Source organism: Somniosus microcephalus, chromosome 3 (assembly GCF_052327205.1).
Source record: "Somniosus microcephalus isolate GS21.2 chromosome 3, FLI_Smic_1.0, whole genome shotgun sequence".
Lineage (NCBI taxonomy): Eukaryota > Metazoa > Chordata > Chondrichthyes > Squaliformes > Somniosidae > Somniosus > Somniosus microcephalus.
In genome coordinates, this window is record NC_140989.1 from 29,513,799 (window position 1) to 29,537,751 (window position 23,953).

At 49.9% G+C, this 23,953-nt stretch overlaps 1 protein-coding gene across 1 annotated transcript in view; it reads left to right on the forward strand.

The window, feature by feature from the left end:
• kif26ba (kinesin family member 26Ba) overlaps positions 1-23,953 on the forward strand; it is an 891,296-nt gene that overhangs the window by 40,935 nt on the left and 826,408 nt on the right. The window lies entirely within an intron of this gene.

Below are 23,953 nucleotides of genomic sequence, written 5' to 3' on the forward strand. Positions count from 1 at the left end.
ACATACGTCACCAGGATTAATTCCTTTCCTTTTTTTTCATCGACAGTGGCTGTTGGGAAAGACGATGGACATTGGCATAATTGACAGGCGCTGGGCTAGACAACAGGCGCTGGGCTAGACGACGTGCGCTGGGCTAGACGACAGGCGCTGGGCTAGACGACGTGCGCTGGGCTAGACGACGTGCGCTGGGCTAGACGACGGGCGCTGGGCTAGACGGTGGGTGCTGGGATAGACGACGGGCGCTGGCATAGACGACGGACATTGGCATAATTGACGGGTGCTGGGATAGACGATGGGCGCTGGGATAGACAACGGGCGCTGGGCTAGACGACGGGCACTGGGCTAGACGGCGGGCCCTGTGATAGACGACGGGCGCTGGGCTAGACGGCAGGCCCTGTGATAGACGACGGGCCCTGGGATAGACGACGGGCCCTGGGATAGACGACAGGCCCTGGGCTAGATGGCAGGCCCTGTGATAGATGACGGGCACTGGGATAGACGGCAGGCCCTGTGATAGACGACGGGCCCTGGGATAGACGACGGGCCCTGGGATAGACGACAGGCCCTGGGCTAGATGGCAGGCCCTGTGATAGATGACGGGCACTGGGATAGACGACGGGCCCTGGGCTAGATGGCAGGCCCTGTGATAGATGACGGGCACTGGGCTAGATGGCAGGCCCTGTGATAGATGACGGGCACTGGGCTAGACGGCGGGCCCTGGGATAGACGACGGGCCTTGGGATAGACGACGGGCCCTGGGATAGACGACGGGCCCTGGGCTAGACGGCGGACTCTGGGCTAGACGACGGGTACTGGGCTAGACGGCGGGCCCTGTGATAGACGACGGGCCTTGGGATAGACGACGGGCCCTGGGATAGACGACGTGCGCTGGGCTAGACGACGGGCGCTGGGCTAGACGGTGGGCGCTGGGATAGACGACGGGTGCTGGCATAGACGACAGGCGCTGGGATAGACGACGGGCGCTGGGCTAGACGATGGACATTGGCATAATTGACGGGCGCTGGGATAGACGATGGGCGCTGGGATAGACAACGGGCGCTGGGCTAGACGACGGGCACTGGGCTAGACGGCGGGCCCTGTGATAGACGACGGGTGCTGGGCTAGACGGCAGGCCCTGTGATAGACGACGTGCCCTGGGATAGACGACGGGCCCTGGGCTAGACGACGGGCACTGGGCTAGACGGCGGGCCCTGTGATAGACGACGGGCGCTGGGCTAGACGGCAGGCCCTGTGATAGACGACGTGCCCTGGGATAGACGACGGGCCCTGGGATAGACAACGGGCCCTGGGCTAGACGGCGGACCCTGGGCTAGACGGCGGGCCCTGTGATAGACGACGGGCCTTGGGATAGACGACGGGCCCTGGGATAGACGACGGGCCCTGGGATAGCCAACTGGCCCTGGGCTAGACGGCGGACCCTGGGCTAGACGACGGGCCCTGGGATAGACGACGGGCCCTGGGCTAGACGGCGGACCCTGGGCTAGACGACGGGCCCTGGGATAGACGACGGGCCCTGGGATAGACGATGGGCCCTGGGATAGACGACGGGCCCTGGGCTAGACGACGGGCCCTGGGATAGACAGGCGTTGGGCTAGACGGTGGGTGTTGGGGGGCTATTTGTCTGCAGGGAGGCATCACTGAGCCTTATTGTGCCCTTAGCCATTGCCACACACCTTCACTTACATTGGGCTCCTCTGTGATTCTGTTCTTTAGTCTTATTTTTGCGATTTTTTTCTGGAAGGATGATGGTGGCAGGTTTCATTGCGAGACTGTCTGATCCGCTGCCAGGGGTAGTGGCGGAATATTCCGGCACATGTCTCCATAGCGAGCAAACGAACAATGATCGCAGCCTCTTCATTAAAAAATCTCCAACCTTGTATTAAAATGCACAGAACCCATAACTTTGCAATAACCTGCCAGCGTTTAGCTATTCAATCCCTGTCACTATAATTATTAAGGATGATTCTCTATTATCTTTCTTCCTCAAAAGAAAAAAATGATTTTTTGGGGGTTGGGTGGGGGCTCGAATTCCTTTTCAAAGCTTTAGTGAGCTGAGCTGTCATTTGTCTTCAGCCTCATGGTGAGCTGACTGTCAACAGTTATTAAACGAAAGGCTTACAATTAAACAGTGCTACTGATTGTCGACAAGGCTTCTTCGCTGTGCGGTTGGTCCGTGTGTGTGTGTGTGTGTGTCTCTGTCTCTCACTCTGTGTGTGTGTGTGTGTGTGTCTCTGTCTCTCACTCTGTGTGTGTGTGTCTGTCTGTCTCTCACTCTGTGTGTGTGTGTCTGTCTGTCTCTCACTGTGTGTGTGTGTGTGTGTGTGTGTGTGTCTCTGTCTCTCACTCTGTGTGTGTGTGTGTGTCTCTGTCTCTCACTCTGTGTGTGTGTGTCTCTGTCTCTCACTCTGTGTGTGTGTCTCTGTCTCTCATTCTGTGTGTGTGTGTCTGTCTGTCTCTCACTGTGTGTGTGTGTGTGTGTGTGTGTGTCTCTGTCTCTCACTCTGTGTGTGTGTGTGTCTCTGTCTCTCACTCTGTGTGTGTGTGTCTGTCTGTCTCTCACTCTATGTGTATGTGTGTGTGTGTGTCTGTCTCTCATTGTGTGTGTGCGTGTCTTGCATGCATCCTGGCTCTCTCTCCCTGTCTCCCTCTCTCTGTTTCTTTGGTATACGCACTCTCTGTGTTGGCTGCTGTACGATGCTATCTTTGCTGTTGGACATTCTTGTCTAGTCGGATCAGTAAATAGAGGACAAGTGCAATGACGTTGGTTTATCAATGACTGCATGTGTAGCCACAAACTTTAGCTCGACTCCCCTCCAGTTTTCTTCTCTCCTGTTCTGGAAGTGGGGACTGGGGTATGGATGCCAGAGCATGTTATCCAAAATGTGTCACATGACAGGGAGCCTATGCTGTCCCACCCGTTCCCCCACGGGTGATGGAGCAGGTTTGCCGTTCTTCTGAACACGCGATGATTCGGTTCAGGACACAGGATTCTGCTTCTGAGTTTTGCGTGTGTAAAATCTACTTGGAAGAGTTACGTTTATTTGGGCTTTCATAAAACATGCAGCCATTCCCCTCCCTGAGAGAACAGACCAGGCCTCGGCTTAACATCGCATCTGAAAGACGGCACCTCCGACAGTGCAGCGGGCTCTCTCAGCCTAGATTTTGTGCTCAAGCCTCTTGGAGTGGGGACTTGAACCCACAACCTTCTGACTCAGAGGCGAGAGTGCTACCAACACCGCCACCGCTGGCACCTCGCTGGCAGGTTTGAGAAACATGTCATTTTGTGATTGATCTAAAACAAGGGGGCAGAGGGTGAAACAAACACAGCAAAGAGCTTTTGCGTGTAAGGCACTGTTTTACTTGGAATTACATTGAATAGGCAGCACAGAAACAGGCCATTCGGCCCAACCAGTCCATGCTGGTGTTTATGCTCCACTCGAGCCTCCTCCCGTCTTTCCTCATCTAACTCTTATCAGCGTAACCCTCTATTCCCTTCTCCCTCATATGCTTGTCCAGCCTCCCCTTAAATGCATCTATACTATTCGCTTCAACCACTCCCTGTGGTAGCGAGTTCTACATTCTCAGCACTCCCTGGGTAAAGAAGTTTATTGTTTGAGACGGGGGTGGTGGGGTGGTTGCACTGTTCTGTTGTGAGGAGTTGTGTCGAGTAGTTTCACGAAACGAATGGTGGAACAAGGCTCTGTGGTTTGGCTGGGGGGGTGGTGTTATTGGAGAGTTGTCCCCTACCAGCTCAGTTTCAGTCACTTATACCTCAGCTTTACAGCAGGGGCCAGGACAGTCCAACAAAAAAGGGCTGGTTGGGGCGGGGGTGGGGGGGGGGCCAAGTTTGTTATGTCAACCTCCCTGCCCACGGACAGTGGACGGCTGGTGCCTCTCAGCCGTTTGGGCAGCGGGAGGCTAACGAGGTAATCACCATTTTACAAAAGGCTCGCTCCCTAATCCTTTTTTTAAGTCACAACACTAAGAGCTGCCCGGGCTCCTGAATCTAGAGATCTGTGCAGTGAGACGAGGCATTCTTTCCATTCCGTTGCAAATAAGTTATGCCAGAAATAAGTCATCGGTCGAAATGAAGGCTTCTCTCTGAGAGCGGGGCGATTAGCACTTCTCTTTAACGTTGATTTATTTCGAGGAGTAATTCGTTTCTATGATGGGGAGGGGTGGGGGCGGGGGGGTAAGAAAGGGGACATAAATAACTTCTTCTAGTCAAGTGAAGGGAAATAGCAAAAAAAATCATTCCAATGAAAAGGAGTCTGTAATCGGTGAAATTGATACGGAGAAACATTCTACTGAATGGGATCTGATTAACTGACCAAAGCTGCAGGAAGTTTCCACTGGGCCTCCCGTCTCCTCAGTGTTCCTCCACCAAAATGCCCCTGGGTGGCTTTCAACCTCCAAGTTGTGAACAAAGGACGCTGAAGGTTGGGGTGGGGGGGCAGGGTGGGTGGAGAGGGGAACAGGTTCAAACTGGCAAGAAAACAAGTTTGGGACTGACGCATAGCGAGAGTGACCAGCAAGTGCAATGGACTTCCAGATATAGAGTATTAGAGGCAGAACATTGCATTCATTTTTAGAAACAGTTGGATGCTTTCCTTGGCCTTGTCTCACCCAACCTTTTACAACTTCCTCAAGCCCAATGTTCTGGCTCTCAGCCTCTCCTCCTTTGACTTTGTCCGTTGTGTATCCCCTCCCCTTCCCCTTCACCCGCCCATTTATGGCGGCAGTGCCTCCTGCCAACATATACCTCCCCCCCCCCCCGCCCCCCAGTACACTGGAATTCCTGTCAACGGCCCTCCCTTACAATGTGTCATGAATCTTATCATGACTCATGAAGTAACATTGGGCGGCCAGCTGGTGGCGCCATCCAAGGAGTATAAATACTCGGACGTGAGCCCAGCTTGCTCAGGATGTTTCTGTAACCAGGAACTAGTGATGTAACTAGAATCTCATGGTTGTGAAACAGTTGATTAAAGCCTTGTTTTATATTCAAACCAAGCGCTCGGTAGTCTTTTTACATCACACTGTCTCTCCACATCTTCAGAAACCTCCTCATAATCTTCCTCTTCGGTAGTGTCCCCGAACTCTTCTCTGATCTCCTGCTCGCTTTGCTCGTCACCCCTCCACACCGCCCCCCCCCCCCCCCCGCCATCCCTTTGTAGAGCACCTTGGGATGTTTTATTTCTTGAAAAGCACTGTTGCTGATGATCGCAAGTTCTTTCTTTCTGGATCGATGGGTTGTTGTTGGACTGAATGGCCTTCCTCCCCTGGATCCATCGTGTGACCTTCCAAGGCTACTGTCAAAAACTCAACACAACCTTAAAAGGGACATGTGAATATTGCAATGGCTGGGGATGTTTTGGTAAATAAATGCTATTTGTACCCTTAGCTCATTGTTGCCCGGGTTGCGCTTATGAATGGGACGAGCTCGCATTGGCCAGGACTTGAAATAAATGAGTTCAGTGTCTTCATTAAATCAGTGCGAGACTTCACGTGAACAAGAGAGTGTGTTCACTACTAATACTTCCTTGCGTGACTCCAACGCATTTTTGCGTGTTATAATGTGAGATGCGGTGATGGCTGGTGAGTCACGGTCTTTAAGAAAGACTTGCATTTATATAGCGCCTTTCACGACCACCAGACGTCTCAAAGCGCTTTACAGCCAATTAAGTACTTTTGAAGTGTAGTCACTGTTGTAATGTAGGAAACACGGCAGCCAATTTGCACACAGCAAGCTCCCACAAACAGCAATGTGATAATGACCAGATAATCTGTTTTAGTGATGTTGATTGAGGGATAAATATTGCCCAGGACACCGGGGAGAACACCCCTGCTCTTCTACGAAATAGTGCCATGGGATCTTTTACGTCCACCCGAGAGAGCAGACGGGGCCTCAGTTTAACATCTCATCCGAAAGACGGCACCTCCGACAGTGCCGCACTCCCTCAGCACCGCACTGGGAGCGTCAGCCTAGATTTATGTGCTCAAGTCCCTGGAGTGGGACTTGAACCCACAACTCAGAGGCGAGTGTGCTACCACACTGAGCCACAGCTGACACTTTCGGATAAGATTATGAGAAAGCTGGAAACCAGCAAGCGGCTATCCGGTTTGTCAAGCTTAATCCTCCCATAGGCCATGTAACATCTCAATCAGCTGCACTCCGCTTAACCTCTTGACGGACGGCTTTCTATAAATACTGCCTGATCTCCAAAGGTTATTGAGCTAAGTTCCAAAATGTTCATCCCTGCTCCCATCTCCACTGACCAATCCTGACCTCAACTCCAGAGACAAAATTCCCTCCCCTCCCCTCCCCGCTCTGCTGCCACACCACAAGATTTGATCTTGTAGCCTTTGATCTTTTCTCTCTGTACCTAAGGGGGGTAATTTTGACTTGAGATGTTCTTTTATTTATATATTCGCGGGATGTGGGCGTCGCTGGCAAGGCCGGCATTTATTGCCCATCCCTAGTTGCCCTTGAGAAGGTGGTGGTGAGCCGCTTTCTTGAACCGCTGCAGTCCGTGTGGTGAAGGTGCTCCCACAGTGCTATTAGGGAGGGAGTTCCAGGATTTTGACCCAGCGATGATGGAAACAAAATCGGGAGCGGCGTTCAACGGGAAGCCGAGCTGAGATCACCTGGGTTGCACTATTGACAAGAGTCACAATAACCCCCATGTTCTTCAGATTCAATATATTGACTATATATGGGCACTGTTATGGCCAGAACACAGGCACAAGTCGAGCTATCGCTTTGACTGTATGGATATGTGCAGTAAGTGGAAGTTGTTATACAGTTCGGTGTATATGCGTGCGGACAACATGATGACTCGATGTGTGGAGCATCCTAGGGCTGGGTTAGGGGCTGTGTGGTGTTAGATTGATTTAAACAGCAAACTGGTGACAATCAGGGCAAGAGCATCCCTTCCAGGGATTGCTCTACCAGAATGAGCATCAGTACTCATTTTTAAAATCACAACACACGTTTTGCTTTTGCTTTGAGGCCCGACACCCAGTGACAGCCAGAATTTCAGTATTTTAACAGTCATGCAACATGACAACAGGGCAGAGTGTCAGTTTCAAAAGTGAATTGTCCCATTTCCTACCAGCTCCCTGTCAGCCGTGGCTCAGTGGGTAGCACTCTTTCCTCTGAGTCAGAAGGTTGTGGGTTCAAATCCCACTCCAAAGACTTCAGCGCAAAAATCTAGGCTTGCAGTGCAGTGCTGAGGGAGTGCTGCACTGTCGGAGGTGCTGTCTATCGGATGAGATGTTAAACCGAGGCCCCGTCTGCTCTCTCAGGTGGATGTCAAAGATTCCATTGTGCTATTTTGAAGAAGAGCAGGGGAGTTATCCCCGATGTCTAGGCCAATATTTATCCTTCAACCAACATCACAAAAACAGATTATCTGGTCATTATCACATTGCTGTAAGTGGGAGCTTGCTGTGCGCAAATTGGCTGCCGGGTTTCCCACATTACAACAGCGACTGCACTCCAAAAATGTACTTCATTGGCTGTAAAGCGCTTTGAGACATTTGAGGTTGTGAAAGGCGCTATAGTAATGCAAGTTCTTTCTTTGTTCACTTAGGAGGCGCACTGGCTGGTATGTAACTAAGCCCTATAGACATGTTGGAGCCCAGTTGGCTGCTCTCAGCTGGAGTGGTAGAGGTGGAAATCTTGGCCTCAGTGCCTTGACTGGATGTGGGGGAGGCGGGGGAGGGCGCGGGGTAATCAAATCAATCAAATCAAATCAACTTTTATTGTCATTGTTAGTGCACAAGTGCAGTACAACGAAATGTAGGCTTGCGGCTCCCGAGAGTGTACATTTGGATTAAGACATTTAAACATTCAACATACATTTGGCTTGTAGTATATTAACATAAATATAACCATAATAAAGTGCATTGGCAGATGTGCAGGCTTTAGAGTTTATTTGTGGAGTTCAGTAGGATGACAGCCCTGGGAAAGAAGCTGTTCCTAAATCTGGTCGTACGGGTGCGAATGCATCTGTAGCGTCTCCCAGATGGCAGGAGGGCGAACAAACTGTGGCTGGGGTGGGTAGGGTCTTTGATGATGGACCGTGACCTCCGTAGGCAGCATTTCTGGTATATGTGCTCTATGGTCGGTAGCCGGGTGCCGGTAATGCGTTGGGCAGTTTTGACTACCCGCTGCAGGGCTTTCCGGTCATAGTAGCTACAGCTGCCATACCATACTGTGATACAGTTTGTCAGGATGCTCTCTATAGTGCAGCGGTAAAAGTTAGAGAGGATCAGGGGTGACAGATTACATCCCTTCAGCCTCCTTAGGAAATATAGGCGCTGCTGGGCCTTCTTCACCAGAGAGGAGGTGTTGAGGGACCAGGAGAGGTCTTCCGTGATGTGGACTCCAAGGAACTTAAAACTGTTCACCCTTTCCACCACAGCCCCATTGATGTGGATGGGGGTGTGACTTCCGCCTTTGGACTTCCTGAAGTCCACAATGATTTCTTTTGTTTTCTTGGTGTTAAGGGCCAGGTTGTTATCGGCACACCACTTCACGAGATGCTGGACCTCCTCCCTGTAGGCTGACTCATCGTTGTTGGTGATCTGGCCTACTACCGTGGTGTCATTCGCAAACTTGATGATGGTGTTGGAACCATTAACAGCCACACAGTCGTGGGTGAAGAGGGAGTAGAGGAGGGGGCTCAGCACACATCCTTGTGGGGCCCCCGTGTTCAGGGTCAGGGGGGTGGAGGTGTGGTTACCTAATTTGACAGACTGGGGTCTGTTTGTTAGGAAGTCCAGGGTCCAGTTGCAGAGGGAAGTGTTCAGGCCAAGAGTTTGGAGTTTGGTGGCCAGCTTGTTGGGGACGATAGTGTTGAATGTTGAGCTGTAGTCTATGAACAGCATTCTGATGTAGGTCTCCTTACCATCTAGGTGATTCAGTGCCGAGTGTAGAGCAGTTGTGATTGCATCCTCCGTTGATCTGTTTGCACGATAGGCAAACTGGTGTTGGTCAAGGGAGGCAGGAACACTGGCTTTGATGTGGACTAAGACCAGTCTCTCGAAACACTTCATTATGATGGGTGTGAGTGCGACAGGTCGATAGTCGTTCAGGCACGTCACAGCCGTTTGTTTTGGCACAGGAATAATGGTAGCGGTCTTGAAGCATGTAGGGACTACTGCCTGGGCCAATGACTGATTGAAGATGGCGGTGAAGACATCAGCCAGCTGATCAGCACATTCCTTGAGTACCCGTCCAGGGATGCTATCCGGTCCCGCAGCCTTTCGTGTGTTCACTCCGCGTAGAACACCCCTTACGTCGGAGGTCGACAGAGTGAGCACCTGGTCTTCCGGGGGTGGCAAGGCTTTGGTAGCCGGCTCCCTGTTGTCCCTGTCGAAGCGAGCGTAGAAGTTGTTAAGCTCCTCCGGAAGGGAGGCATCGCTAACCGGGGGACTGGTGTTTTTGCCCTTGTAGTCAGTGATGGACTGGATGCCTTGCCACATGCGCCGGGGGTCCGAGTTGTTGCGGAAGTGATCCTCTATCCGCAGTGTCTGTTTCCTTTTGGCAGTCCTGATACCCTTTTTTAGGTTGGTCCTAGCTGCACTGTAAGCCGCCGCGTCGCCAGATTTAAATGCTGCGTCGCGTGCTTTCAACAGTGAGCGGACCTCTCCGTTCATCCAGGGTTCCTGGTTGGGGTATGTCCTGATATTTTTATGGGTCGCGACGACCTCGACGCAGCTGTTGATGTAGAATAGCACTGTGGATGCGTATTCCTCCATGTCATTATGGACAAACATGCCCCAATCAGAGCGTTCGAAGCAGTCCTGAAGCTCCGATCCTGCCCCCTCTGGCCATACTTTCACTGCTCTCACTGATGTTCTCCCTCTTTTGATGAGCGGTTTGTATGCCGGGGCTAGAAACAGGGAGAGGTGGTCAGACTTCCCAAGGTGGGGGCAGGGAATGGCCTTATAAGCGTCTACAATGCTCGTGTAGACTTGATCCAGTGTGTTCTCCCCTCTTGTGGGGCAGGAGACATTCTGGTGGAATTTCGGTAGTACAGTTTTTAGGTTTATGTGGTGGAATTCTGGTGGAATCAGCCAAGGTCCCCGCGCCTGACTACCATCAGCGACTCCTGCCGCTCGCAGGAGGATAAGGACTAGATTCTGTTGTGACGTGTTCACATTGGAAAGTCTGCTGATGACACTCACTGTCTGGCTCTTCATGGGAGCAGTGGCTATTTTGGGGGGATGGGATGGGAGGAGGGGGGGGGGGCGGTGGTAATGGAGGGGGTGCCAGGAGCTGTGAAGCTGTACTCCAACACAAAGCAGTAGTTTCTGGGGAGGAGGTGGACAAAAGAAAATCAACCCCCTTTGCCTCAAATGTCCGGACAAAGTAATTCACAAATCATTAAAAGTAACAACGCAGGTTAACAAAGCCATAAAAAATGCAAACAAACACTGGGGTTCATTTCTAGAGGAATTGAGTTCACAAGCAGAAGCGCTATGTTAAATCTCTATAGAACCTTAGTTTAGACCAAACTTGTGAGTACTGTGCAGAGCTCTGGGGCAGGATTTTCATTGGGCTGTGAAGGCGGGATCAGGGGCATGTAGGGGGTTAAAATCACGAAATCGGGGGGCACGAACCCATCCCACCCCCAACCCGCCTCCATGCCAGTTTCAAAGGGCGGATACCCGACCTGTGCTGGGAGCCGCCTCCCCGAGGCGGGAAGGGGATTAGTGCCAATTAACTGACTGTTAACAGGTAGTTAACAGGCAGTTTTTAGCCTAATCCCTATTTTTATTCCTGAAGTGTGGGATTCCCGACGGCTCCAAACCACGCCAAGTTAGCGAGGCGGACCGTCGGGCTGAAGGGCTTGGAGGGTTTGAGATGTCCGGTGTTCAGGTGAGTGATGGGTGCATGAGTGCAGAGGTAAGTGTGTTTGGTGTGTGTAAAGTGTTTAAAGAAGTTCTACTAACCTTTACTTACCTTTACAGCCTTCCTTCCTTCAGGTCTCGGGAGTCCCTCATCTCACCGGCACAGAAAGCAGAATGGCCACGAGCTGTCAAAAGTTGCAGCATTCAGCTTTCTGTTCTGGAGAGATCGCTAAATCAGCCTGAGAGGCAGGAATTAACTTAGTGTACAGATTGTCAGTGTTTGACAGCTTCAAAGAGCTGTCAAATGCTGATATTTCATCTGTCAAAAGCTCTTGACAGATGAAATGTCAATCTGTGACGTCACCTGTTGTCGGGTGGCCCTTAATCGGCCTGCTGAGCCCGCTGGGCGGGCTCAACAAGGTCAATCAAGTGAAAATCGAGTGGGTTGGCCACAACTCGATGGAGGCGGGACTACAACCCCAACAGTTGTAGTCCCGCCTCCTACACGCCTCCAGTATCAAAATCCAGCCCCTGGTCTCCATATTACAAAAAAGGGTGTCGAGGCACTGGAGAAGGTGCAAAAAAAGGTTTACAGGGATGATACCAGAACTGAGAGGGTTACAACTATCTGGAAAGATTGAACAGGCTGGGGCTCTTTCCTTGAGAAAAGAGAAGACTGAGGGGGTGACCTGATAAGGGCCTTTAAAATTATGAAGGAGTCCGCAAGGGTAGACATAGGGAGGGTGTCCCCACTTGTGGTGAGACCAAAACTGGGGGCCATAAATATAAGATAGTCATTGATAAATCCAATAGGGAATTCAGGAGAAACTTCTCTACCCAGAGAGCGGTTAGAATGTGGAACTCACTACCACAGGGAGTGGTTGAGGCGAACAGCGTAGATGCATTTAAGGGGAGGCTAGATAAACACACGAGGGAGAAGGGAATAGAGGGTTATGTTGCTAGGGTTACATGAAGAGGGCTGGGAGGAGAGTTGTATGGAGCATAAACACCGGCATGGATCAGTTTTCTGTGCTGTAAAAATCTATGTAGTTCTATGTAAAGTGTCTCCACACGAAACATTAACCAGCCATTTTAACAAAATTTAAGAAGTATTTAAGCACTAAGCCATGTGGGGTAACTTCAGCGTATTGGATTCTAGGTGACATTTATGGGGTGGGGATGGAGAAAGGGTTTGCTGTTCCCTTTTCAGCAATTTTTTATTTTCTTCCTTTCCGCGGGAGGCTACGTGCCACAGCCCAGGGTGATGAGCAGCGAGCTGTCACTGGGGAATCATGCAGTGGGAGTTGGATTGACATTGTACCGTTAGTTGACCAGCAAACGCCATCCGGATTTATTTCAGTGTGCAACAGGGGGACAGCATGCCCTGAGCATAGCCCACGTTCGTATAATGGTTGACAGGGAGGGAGTTTCCGAGCTGGAGGCTTAACTGAGGGGGCCGTACAGGTGACATCGTAAATCTTGCGCGGGAGAAGCTGGGGATGATTTGTGAATGTTGTCTAAACCCACTCACTGTAACGCTATATTACAGCTCCAGTCGCTGCCCACTCGGTGACTCTCTCACCTTTCAGAGGTTTAAATATATATTTTAGTGTCGCTAAATTCAGATCCGTTACCATTCAAGGCTGAGTTGTGGCTTTTTTTAAAGGTTTGTGAGGTAAACCGACAGCCGGGTGTGGTGGCAGTGTAACATTGGCAGAAAGAAACTAGGTCAGTGTTAAGACAATAGCGATGCTGCGACTGCTTATCACAGTGTGGGTAAAGCCCCTGTGTACTTACTCACAATGGATATCCTTATATCTCTTTCTCTCTGTCTTTATCTCTCTCTCCCTCTCTCTCTTTATCTCTCTCTCCCCCTCTCTCTCTCTCTTTCACCCTCTTTCTCTCTCTCCCTATCTCTCTCACCCTCTTTCTCTCCCTCTCTCTATCTCTCTCCCTCTCTCTCTCTCTTTCACCCTCTTTCTCTCCCTCTCTCTCTTTATCTCTCTCACCCTCTCTCTCTCCCTCTCTCTATCTCTCTCCCTCTCTCTCTCTTTCTTTATCTCTCTCACCCTCTTTCTCTCTCTCTCTCTCTCACTTTCTCCCTTTCTCTCCCTCTCTTTGCATCTCTCTCCCTCTTTCTTTCTCTCTCCCTCTTTCTCTCTCTCACTCCCTCTCTTTGCATCTCCCTCTTTCTTTCTCCCTCTTTCTCTCTCTCTCTCTCTCCCTCTCTCTCCCTCTCTTTGCATCTCCCTCTTTCTCTCTCCCTCCTTCTCTCTTTCTTTCTCTCTCTCCCTCCCTCTCTTTGCATCTCCTGCTTTCTTTCTCCCTCTTTCTTTCTCCCTCTTTCTTTCTCTCCCTCTCTTTGCATCTCCCTCTTTCTCTCTTCCTCTTGCTCTCTCCCTCTTTCTCTCTTTCCCTCTCTCCCTCTCTTTGCATCTCCCTCTTTCTTTCTCCCTCTTTCTTTCTCTCTCTCTCCCTCTTTCCCTCTCTCCCTCTCTCTCTATCTCTCTCTCCCTCTCTCTCCTTCTTTCTTTCTCTCCCTCTCTCTCCCTCTCTCTATCTCTCTCTCTCCCTCTCTCTCTCTCCCTCCTTCTCTCCCGCTCTATCTCTCTCTTCCCCCCTCTCTCCCTCTTTCCCTCTCTCTCTCTCTCTCTATCTCTCTTGTACACTCAGTAATTTCAATTAAAAAAAACTAAAACCGTATTCACAAAGAACTCCTGGGGTGATTTTTTTTTCAGGAGGTACGTTATAAGGAATGTTGCTCAGAGCACAATTTGATCTTCGAAAACAATTTTTTGAAAAAGATTGCGATACGACTTATCTCCACTCCCCAGTCCAACTGTCCTGGACTTGTATCAAAATAGATGAATGCGATGAAAGGTGCAGATCGGTGAGCCTGGTATGTTATGAATAGGAATGCAGCTTATCTGCGCTGTTTGAAGTTCAGGGAGATCTCGCTGCACCAGCCAGTCCCTGCTTGTTGTTATGTTTCCCCGCGGTTTTCACACTTGCCTTGGCGTAAACCAGTGGAGCCCTGTGTAAATAGGTTGCTGTCACCGAGACCCGCACACAGAGCCATCTGGAAATCTGAGGTAACGGTGCTCTGCTTGGAACTGCCATGTTCGTTTGACCCATGACCTCAACTGTCCAATCCGCGCCTGGCAAAAATACACCGAACCCACTTAACTTACTGATCGCACTTTAGCCAAGTAATCAAGAGCAAGGAAGTGGAAATAAAGCTGGGCTCCGATAAGAAAACCAGCTTGCGTTAACCTAGAATTCACTAAGGCTTGCAGTCTTTCTTTCAAATCTTTTCTTTCTTGTAGAAAAACAGACCCAGTTTGTGTCTGCACTGTTGCACAATGCCATTCTTGCCTCAGTCGGTAGCGCTGTCGCCTCTGAAGCAGAAGGCAGCGGGTTTGAGCCGCACTCCAGGGATTTAAGCACGTTATCCAGGCCACCACTGCAGGGCAGAAAGAACGGAGCTGCATTTATAAACCACCTGCCGCATCTTAAGGCTGTCCCACAGTCCTTCACAGCCAATGAATTACTTTTGAACTGTAGTCACAGTTGTTAATTAAGCAAATGCAGCAGCCGGTTTCCGCACAGCAAGATCCCACAAACAGCAATGAACAGTTAGTCTGTTCCAGTGGTGTTATAAGATCATAAGAACATAAGAAATAGGAGCTGGAGTCGGCCATTTGGCCCCTCAAACCCGCTCCGCCATTCAATGAGATCATGGCTGATCTTCTACCTCATCTACCACACTATCCCCATATCCCTTGATTCCCTTCTTTCCCAAAAATTTATCAACCTCTGTCTTGAATATACTCAATGACGGAGCATCCACAGCCCGCTGGGGTAGAGAATTCCAGATTCACAACCCTTCGAATGAAGAAATTTCTCCTCATCTCAGTCCTAAATGGCCGACCCCTTATTCTGAGACTGTGACCCTGTGTTCTAGATTCCCCAGCCAGGGGAAACATTTTCCCAGCATTAACCCTGTCAAGCTCCTTAAGAATGTTATATGTTTCAATGAGATCACCTCTCATTCTTCTAAACTCTAGGGTATGTAAGCCTAGTCTACTCAATCTCTCTTCATAGGGTAATGCCCTCATCCCAGGAACCAGTCTAGTGAATCTTCGCTGCACTTCCTCTCAGGCAGGTATGTCTTTCCTTAGGTAAGGAGACCAGAACTGTACACAGTACTCCAGGTGTGGCCTCACCAATGCCCTGTTTAATTGTAGTAAGATTTCTTTACTCTTATACTCTAATCCCTTTGTAACAAAAGCTAACATACCAGTTGCTTTCCTAATTGCTTGCTGTACCTGCATGTTAACTTTCTGTGATTCATGTAGAAGGACACCCAGGTCCCTCTGAATGCAAACATTTCCCAGTCTCTCACCATTCAAAAAATATTCTGCTTTTTTGTTTTTCCTACCAAAGTGGATAACTTCACACTTCCCCACATTGTATTCCATTTGCCATGTTCTTGCCCACTCAGTCAATCTGTCTATGTCTCTCTGCAGCCTCTTTGCGTCCTCCTCACAGCTTACTTTCCCACCTAACTTTGTATCATCAGCAACCTTGGATACGTTACACTCAGTCCCTTCATCTAAGTCATTAATATAGATTGTAAATAGCTGAGGCCCAAACACTGATCCTTGCGGTACCTCGTTAGTTACAGCCTGTCAACCCGAAAAAGTCCCGTTTATTCCTACTCTCTGTTTTCTGTCCATTAACCAATCCTCAATCCATCCATGCTAATATATTACCCCCAATCTCATGAATTCTAATTTTGTGTAATAACCCCTTGTGTGGCACCTTATCAAATGCTTTTTGAAAATCCAAATACACTACATCCACTGGTCCCCCTTATCCATCCTACTAGTTACATCTTCAAAAAACTCTAACAGATTTGTCAAACACAATTTCCCTTTCATAAAACCATGTTGACGCTGCCTAATCATATTACGATTTTCTAAGTGCCCTGTTACCATGTCCCTAATAATAGATTCTAGCATTTTACCTACTACTGATGTCAGGCTAACTGGCCTAAAGTTCTTCGTTTTTTCTCTTGCTCCTTTCTTAAATAGCGGGGTTATGTTTGCTACCTTCCAATCCTTGGGGGTGTTCTCGAATCTAGGGAATTCTGGAAGATTAATACCACGATCTCTGCAGCTACCTCTTTTCAAACCCTGGGATGCAGATCGTCAGGTCCAGGGGATTTGTCGCCACATAGTCCCATTAATTTCTCCAGTACTATGGGGGAAAAATTCAGTTGGTTGCGCCTCCCATTAGCACCTTAAGAGGGCGCTAACGGGACGCAACGCAACTAGCGCCCGGGCGCGGCACTGCCCACGCCTCCCGCAAAAGTCAGCGGGAGGCTAGTGGTGGCGCTAACCAGTAGCGCCCTGCGGCGCTGCGCCGCTGGCGATGACGTCATTGGTGTGCGCAGCGCCCCGCTGACGCCCCGGCCACGATCTTCGGGAGCGCCTCCTGTCTTACCGGCAGACGCTATGTCCGACGGGGTCAGGGGGGGCGTACCTGCGGCCGGGGAGGCGCAATTTAAAGGCGAGGTGCAGGGCGGCCATTTTTGTTGCTGGCCGCCTGCCAGCACCTGCTTGCGCTCCCGTCCCAGACCTCCTGAAACGCCCCCCGCGGAGTGCTGGCTGCGCTCCAAGAGTCCGGCACTTCTCTTGCGCTGCACAAGGCCCCTCCCCTTTAAGAAGGGGAGGAAGGCCTGCAATACCGCGGCGTGTGGCGTGTGGCGCAATATTGACTCTCAGCGCCCCAAGAGGGATGCGGGGCACTTCCAGTAGCGCCCCGCATCCCTCTTGGGGCGCAACCACTCAATTTCCGCCGCGGGGACGCTAATTTTTCCGGGGCACTACTTTTAGCGCCCCGGCAAAGCTAGCACCCCAATTGAGGCACTACTCAATTTTTAGCCCTATGTCTTTACTTACACTAATTTGTTTAAGTTCCTCATTCTCTCTAGACCCTTGGTTCCCCATTATTTCTGGAATGTTTTTGTGTCTTCTACCGTGTAAACAGATACAAAGGGCTCGATTTGGTCAATGGGGAGCTTTTGGAGGCGGGACTCCCACTTTTTGGGTTGTAGTCCCGCCTCAATCGACTTGTGGCCAACCCACGCTATTTTCCCTTGATTGACCTTGTTAAGCCCGCCCAGCGGGCTCAGCAGGCCAATTAAGGGACACCTGGTTACTGGTGACATCAGTGATTGACATTTCATCTGTCAAGAGCTTTTGACAGATGAAAAATCAATGTTTGCCAGCTCTGTGAAGCTGTCAAACACTGACAATCTGTCTTCTAACTTGAGTCCTTCTACTCAGACTCAGTTAGAGAGATCTCCAGACCAGAAAGCAGAGGCTGCAGCTTTTGACAGTTCAGCGGCCATTCTGCTTTCTGTGCCGGTGAGCTGAGGGACTCCCGAGAACTGAAGGAAGGAAGCCTGCAGGAGAAAGTAAGGGTAAGTAAAACTTATTAAAACACTTTACACTTACCTCACACACTTACCTCTGCAGACGTGCACCCATCACTCACCTGCACAACGGACATCTCGACCCCTCCAACCCCTGCAGACCGACGGTCCACCTCGCTAACTTGGCGTGGTTCGGAGCCGTCGGACAGCCCACACTTCAGGGCTAAAAATAGGGATTAGGCAAAAAAACTGCCTGTTAACTACCTGTTAACAGGCAGTTAATTGGCACTAATCCCCTTCCCGCCTCGGGGAGGCGGCTCCCAGCACAGGTCGGGTACCCGCCTCCTGGGACATTGGCACGGAGGCGGGTTGGGGGCGGGATGGGTTCCTGCCCCCCGATTCTGCAATTTTCCCACCACTCCCGCCTCCAAACCCGCCTCCTCGGGGCTTGGAAAATCGAGCCCAAAGTATTTGTTTAGTGTCTCTGCCATTTCCTTATTGCCCATTATAATTTCTCCTGCCTCTGCTTCTAATGGGCTCACGTTTACTTTCACTAATCTCTTCCTATTTACATACCCATAGAAACGTTTACAATCTGTTTTTATGTCTCTTGCTAATTTACTCTCATATTATTTATTCTCTTTCCTCATCAATTTCTTGGTCGTCCTTCGCTGAATTCTAAAATTCTCCCAATCCTCAGGCTTACTACTCTTTTTAGCAACATTATAAGCCTCTTCTTTTGATCTAATACTATCGTTAACTTCTCTTGTTAGCCACAGTTGGACCACTTTTCCTGTGGGATTTTTGTGCCTTAAAGGAATGTATATTTGTTGTAAATGATGTATTAATTCTTTAAATGCTAGCCATTGCTTCTCTACTGTCATACCTTTTGTAGTTTCCCAATCTACCTTAGCCAACTCGCCCCTTATACCTACGTAGTTTGCTTTGTTTAGGTTTAAGACCCTAGCTTCGGATTTAACTAAGTCACTTTCAAACTCAATATAACATGTTATCATATTATGGTCACTCTTCCCTAAAGCCCCTTTACTAAAAGGTTATTAATTAACCCTTTCTCATTGCACAATACTAGATCTAAAATAGCCTGTTCCCTAGTTAGTTCCTCAACATACTGATCGAGAAAACTATCTTGTATACATTCCATGAACTCGTCCTCCACACTATTACTGCAAATTTGGTTTGCCCAGTCTATATGTAGATTAATGTCCCCCATGATTACTGTATTACCTTTGTTACCTGCGCCTCTAATTTCTTGATTTATACTCTGCCCTACATTACAACCCCCACCAATGTTTTCTGCCCCTTGCTGTTTCTTAGCTCCACCCAAACTGATTCTACGTCTTGATTTTCGGAGCAAAGATCCTTTCTCTCTACTGTCTTTATCCCATCCTTTATTATTAGGACTACTCCTCCTCATTTTCCATTTTGCCTATCTCTTCTAAAAGTTAAGTATCCTGGAATATTTAGTTCCCAACCGTGGTCACTTTGCAACCACATCTCCATAATGGCTATTAGATCAAACCTCCATCACTATATCCTGGGTCCACGTACCTTCCTGACTTACAGTCACACTCTCCTGTCCCTGACCACTGACGAACTCTAAAGTATTACTTAACCTAAAGAGTGTGACTGCCTCCTGGAACAAAGTGTCCAGGTAACTCTTCCCCTCCCTGGTGCATCGCAATGTCTGCAGCTCGGGATGGTTGTTGGTCGAGGGATGGTTGTTGGCCAAGAGATGGGTGTTGATCGAGGGATGGTTGTTGGTCGAGGGATGGTTGTTGGTCGAGGGATGGTCGTTGGTCGGGGGATGGTCGTTGGTCGGGGGATGGTCGTTGGTCGAGGGATGAGTGTAGGTTGAGGGATGGGTGTTGTTCGAGGGATGGGTGTTGGTCGAGGGATGGTTGTTGGTCGAGGGATGGGTGTTGGTCGAGGGATGGGTGTTGGTCGAGGGATGGGTGTTGGTCGAGGGATGGGTGTTGGTCGAGGGATGGGTGTTGGTCGAGGGATGGTCGTTGGTCGAGGGATGGGTGTTGGTCGAGGGATGGGTGTTGGTCGAGGGATGGGTGTTGGTCGAGGGATGGGTGTTGGTCGAGGGATGGGTGTTGGTCGAGGGATGGTCATTGGTCGAGGGATGGGTGTTGGTCGAGGAATGGGTGTTGGTCGAGGGATGGGTGTTGGTCGAGGGATGGTCGTTGGTCGAGGGGTGGGTGTTGGTCGAGGGATGGGTGTTGGTCGAGGGATAGGTGTTGGTCGAGGGATGGGTGTTGGTCGAGGGATGGGTGTTGGTCGAGGGATGGTCGTTGGTCGAGGGATGGGTGTTGGTCGAGGAATGGGTGTTGGTCGAGGGATGGGTGTTGGTCGAGGGATGGTCGTTGGTCGAGGGGTGGGTGTTGGTCGAGGGATGGGTGTTGGTCGAGGGATAGGTGTTGGTCGAGGGATGGGTGTTGGTCGAGGGATGGGTGTTGATCGAGGGATGGTCGTTGGTCGAGGGATGGTTGTTGGTCGAAGGATGGGTGTTGGTCGGGGGATGGGTGTTGGTCGAGGGATGGGTGTAGGTCGAGGGATGGTTGTTGGTCGAGGGATGGGTGTTGATCGAGGGATGGTCGTTGGTTGAGGGATGGGTGTTGGTCGAGGGATGGGTGTTGGTCGAGGGATGGGTGTTGGTCGAGGGATGGGTGTTGGTCGAGGGATGGGTGTTGGTCGAGGGATGAGTGTTGGTCGAGGGATGGGTGTTGGTCGAGGGATGGGCGTTGGTCGAGGGATGGGTGTTGGTTGAGGGATGGGTGTTGGTCGGGGGATGGGTGTTGGTCGAGGGATGGGTGTTGGTCGAGGGATGAGTGTAGGTTGAGGGATGGGTGTTGGTTGAAGAATCGGTGTTGGCCAGAACACCAGTGAAAGTTCTCCAGCTCCTCTTCGAATAGTGCTACGGGATCTTTTATGTCCATTCAAACAGATCTTTTACGTCCATCCGAACAGGCAGACAGATTTAACATCTCATCCAAGAGACAGCACCTCTGACAGTGCAGCACTCCCTCAGCACTGGTTATTTTTATCCAGTTTTGATTTAGTGGCTGTCCCTTTAAATCTAGTCAAGAGTGCATAAGCAGTTCAAAAACCAGCTATAATTTAGATTTTGTACTAAGCCTATCCTGGTACATTCTCTAGGCCGACACTCCAGTATTGTACTGAGGGAGTAGTGTACAGTGGGAAGCACCATAATAAAAAGGCATGGGAGAGGGTAAAGAAGAGATTTACTAGAATGGTTCCAGGGATGAAGGACTTCAGTTACGTGGAGAGACTGGAGAAGCTGCGGTTGTTCTTCTTAGAGCAGAGAAGGCTAAGAGGAGATTTGATAGAGGGGTTTAAAATCATGAAGGGTTTAGATAGAGTAAATAAAGAGAAACTGTTATCAATGGCTGAAGGGTCGATAACCAGAGGGCACAGATTTAAGGTGATTGTGATTGGCAAAAGAACCAGAGGCGACATGAGGAAAAACATTTTTACTCAACGAGTGGTTAGGATCTGGAATGCACTGCCTGATAGGGCGGTGGATACAGATTCAATAGTAGCCTTCAAAAGGGAATTGGATAAATACTTGAAGGAGAAAAATTGCAGGGATTTGGGGAAAAAGTGGGGGAGTGGGACTAACTGGATTGCTCTTCGAAAGAGCCGGCACAGTTTCGATGGGCCGAATGGCCTCCTTCTGTGGTGTACTATTCTGTGATTCTATAAGTTGGATGATACTGAGCCAAGTTCTGGCACGGTGTCCACATCCAGAACATTAACAAACGATTTTCAACAATATCTTTTTTTATTTTGTTTTTTCTGTTTATTTATAAGTTTTCTTCCCCCGCTCCCCCCCTCCCGCCCACCCCCTACTTTCTTTAAACATCTGAAAATATACCCTGTGCCCCCAGAACAGTTCATACCATTTCCTGCCAGACAGGCCCATTGCGAAAGGTGTGAAATTATTTTTCCTGTAAACTCCCAATAAAATGCGACCTACTTTTTAAATAGTGCGCTCTCAAAGTAACAGCATTCCATCTGTGGAATCCCTTGAGCTCTTCGACAATAAATGCTTCCTAGACAAGTATAGTATTTCTTCAAAGCTGGATGTGCCGTGTGTTTATTTGCTTTATTTTTGTCTTGAAGGAAAGGGAAGTCACTGGATAGCAACAGGAGGAGGCCATTCAGCCCCTCGAGCCTGTTCCGCCATTCAGTTAGATCTGGGCTGATCTCCGTCTCCCCGCCTTGGTTCCATAACCCTTTAATTCCCTTACCCAACAAAAAATCTCTCAATCTCAGTTTTGACATTTTCAATTGCGCGCCCCCGCCCACAGCCTCAACAGCTTTTCGGGGGAAAGAGTTCCAGATTTCCACTACCCTTTGTGTGAAGAAGTGCTTCCTGACATCACCTCTAAACGGCCTGGCTCTAATTTTAAGGTTATGCCCCCTTTGTTCTGGACTCCCCCCAACCAGAGGAAATAGTTTCTCTCGATCGACCCTATTGAATCCTTTAATCGTCTTAAACACCTCGATTAGATCACCCCTTAATCTTCTGCACTCAAGGGAATACAGGCCTAGTCTGTGCGAACGGGCCTCATAATTTAACCCTTTTAGCCCCGGTATCATTATGGTCAATTGCTAAAAGTTGGGCCAGCAGTAAAGAACGGTGGCTGCCAGTGACCGTGTGGTTTTATTAGCACCGCTGTCCCGATCATGCGCACAGCTTGGATTTTACTACCCCGGGGGTTGAGTCAGTGACTGGAGGCTGATTCCTTTTCCCAGCCCACTTTATGTAGGCCCCTTGTGCTGGGAGCAATCAGCTCAGCAGGAGAGCTTTTCAGCACCGCTTTGTGACATCCTACTGCTATTGACTGTGTGTCTGATGAGAGAAGCCCGCTTCCTAACAGCCGACGCTTTGAACCTCTCCTGAATTTCAAAGCCGCTTTCAAGATAAATAGCCGACAAGCTTTGCCCTCTTCTGTATTTGAATTGAGGAAACAATTGACCTTTGCACCCTAGTGTTCTGCCCCCATCCTAGCCAGAGGCACTCAGCCCAGGGCTGCGGCTCCCCTAGCTGTAGAAACCACCCCCTTTACAGGCACTTTTTAAATTGAACTTTCGGCGCGTGGGCCTCCTGCTACTGTCCGAAACCCCGTTCAGCTTTCGCCCCAGCGGCCATTCCCCACTATCAAGCGGAGCTGGTGAGTCCAGCAGCAGGTCCCACGGTCCACAGGATAGTGAGTCTCCATTGCCGCCAAAGCGAGGTGAGCCAGGTCTGGTGCAGCCAATAGCCGCGGGGCCGGGGCTTTTGCCGCCGGCTGCTCTTTTACCAAGTTAAAAAAAACTCAAGTCAGACAGTGCCTTTAACGTAGTAAAACGTCCCAAGGTGCTTCACAGGAGCGTTATCGAACAAAATTTGACACCGAGCCCACATAAGGAGATAGTAGGACAGGTGACCAAATATTTGGCCAAAGAGGTACGTTTTAAGGAGCATCTTAAAAGAGGAGAGAGAGGTAGCGAGGCAACGAGGTTTAGGGAGGGAATTCCAGAGCTGAAAGTCGAGGCAGCTGAAGGCAAGACCGCCAATGGTGGAGCGATTAAAATTGGGGATGCACAAGAGGCCAGAATTGGAGGAGCGCCGAGATCTCGATGGGTTGTAGGGCTGGAGGAGGTTACAGAGATAGGGAGGGGTGAGGCCATGGAGGCAGTTCCACATCAAAGCCACTGTGGACATGCAAGGTTACAACGCTGTCCATTTCCCCATTTCCTTCGACCCTTACTGTCGGCACTATTGGCTTTGAAGGCAGCGTGCAGAATCAGAAGAGATGGGGTCAGCTCCCTCCTCTGGTGGACACGCCAACTCTGCCAGCGGGATGAGCACTTGTTGGAGGGGGGTCATGGTTTTTTGTTGCGGTGCGTTCTGCTGATTCTCGCTCACTGGCCGTACGAGGACTTCTTCAGTAAAAACATAATCAACTTTGAAACAAATGCGCGAAGTGGAGATTGCAAGGTGATCTAATGGACGTTTTCCCACACAGCAGCCGTCACTGCACTCCACTCGTAATTGAAGCACGTTGAGATGTTTCTGAGATACATGGCAAGGCACTATTTAAATACAAGTCTTTGGCCGTGATTTTTTCATTGGAGGCGGGTTGGGTGCCCGTCAGGTGGTTTCTGGCTTCCAGTCTCACCCCCAACTGCATCCAGTCCACAGACATGATTTTACGTTGATTGACCTTGTTAAGCCCACCCTGCGGCCAATTAAGAGGAAGCCGGTCAGATGACCTCATTTGATGATGCGTCATCTGCCAGTTTTCTAAAAGGGACCACGCACAATTTTTTTTGACAGCTGCTTTCTCAGTGTTTGACAGCATTGAGGTGCTGCAAACACTGTACAAAGGTGAACTCTTGCACCCAGGCTATCGAATGACTCCCTCCATAGGCTGGAATAGATGGCAGCTGCAGGTGAGGTGACAGAAGCGATCTGTCACTGGTGAGAGAGGTTCTCCCAATGAGGTGGCACTGGACCTGGATTTCAAAACTTGTTACCTAAAGAAATGTGTAAATGCATTAAAAATGAATTTCCCAACATTTTCTTACCTC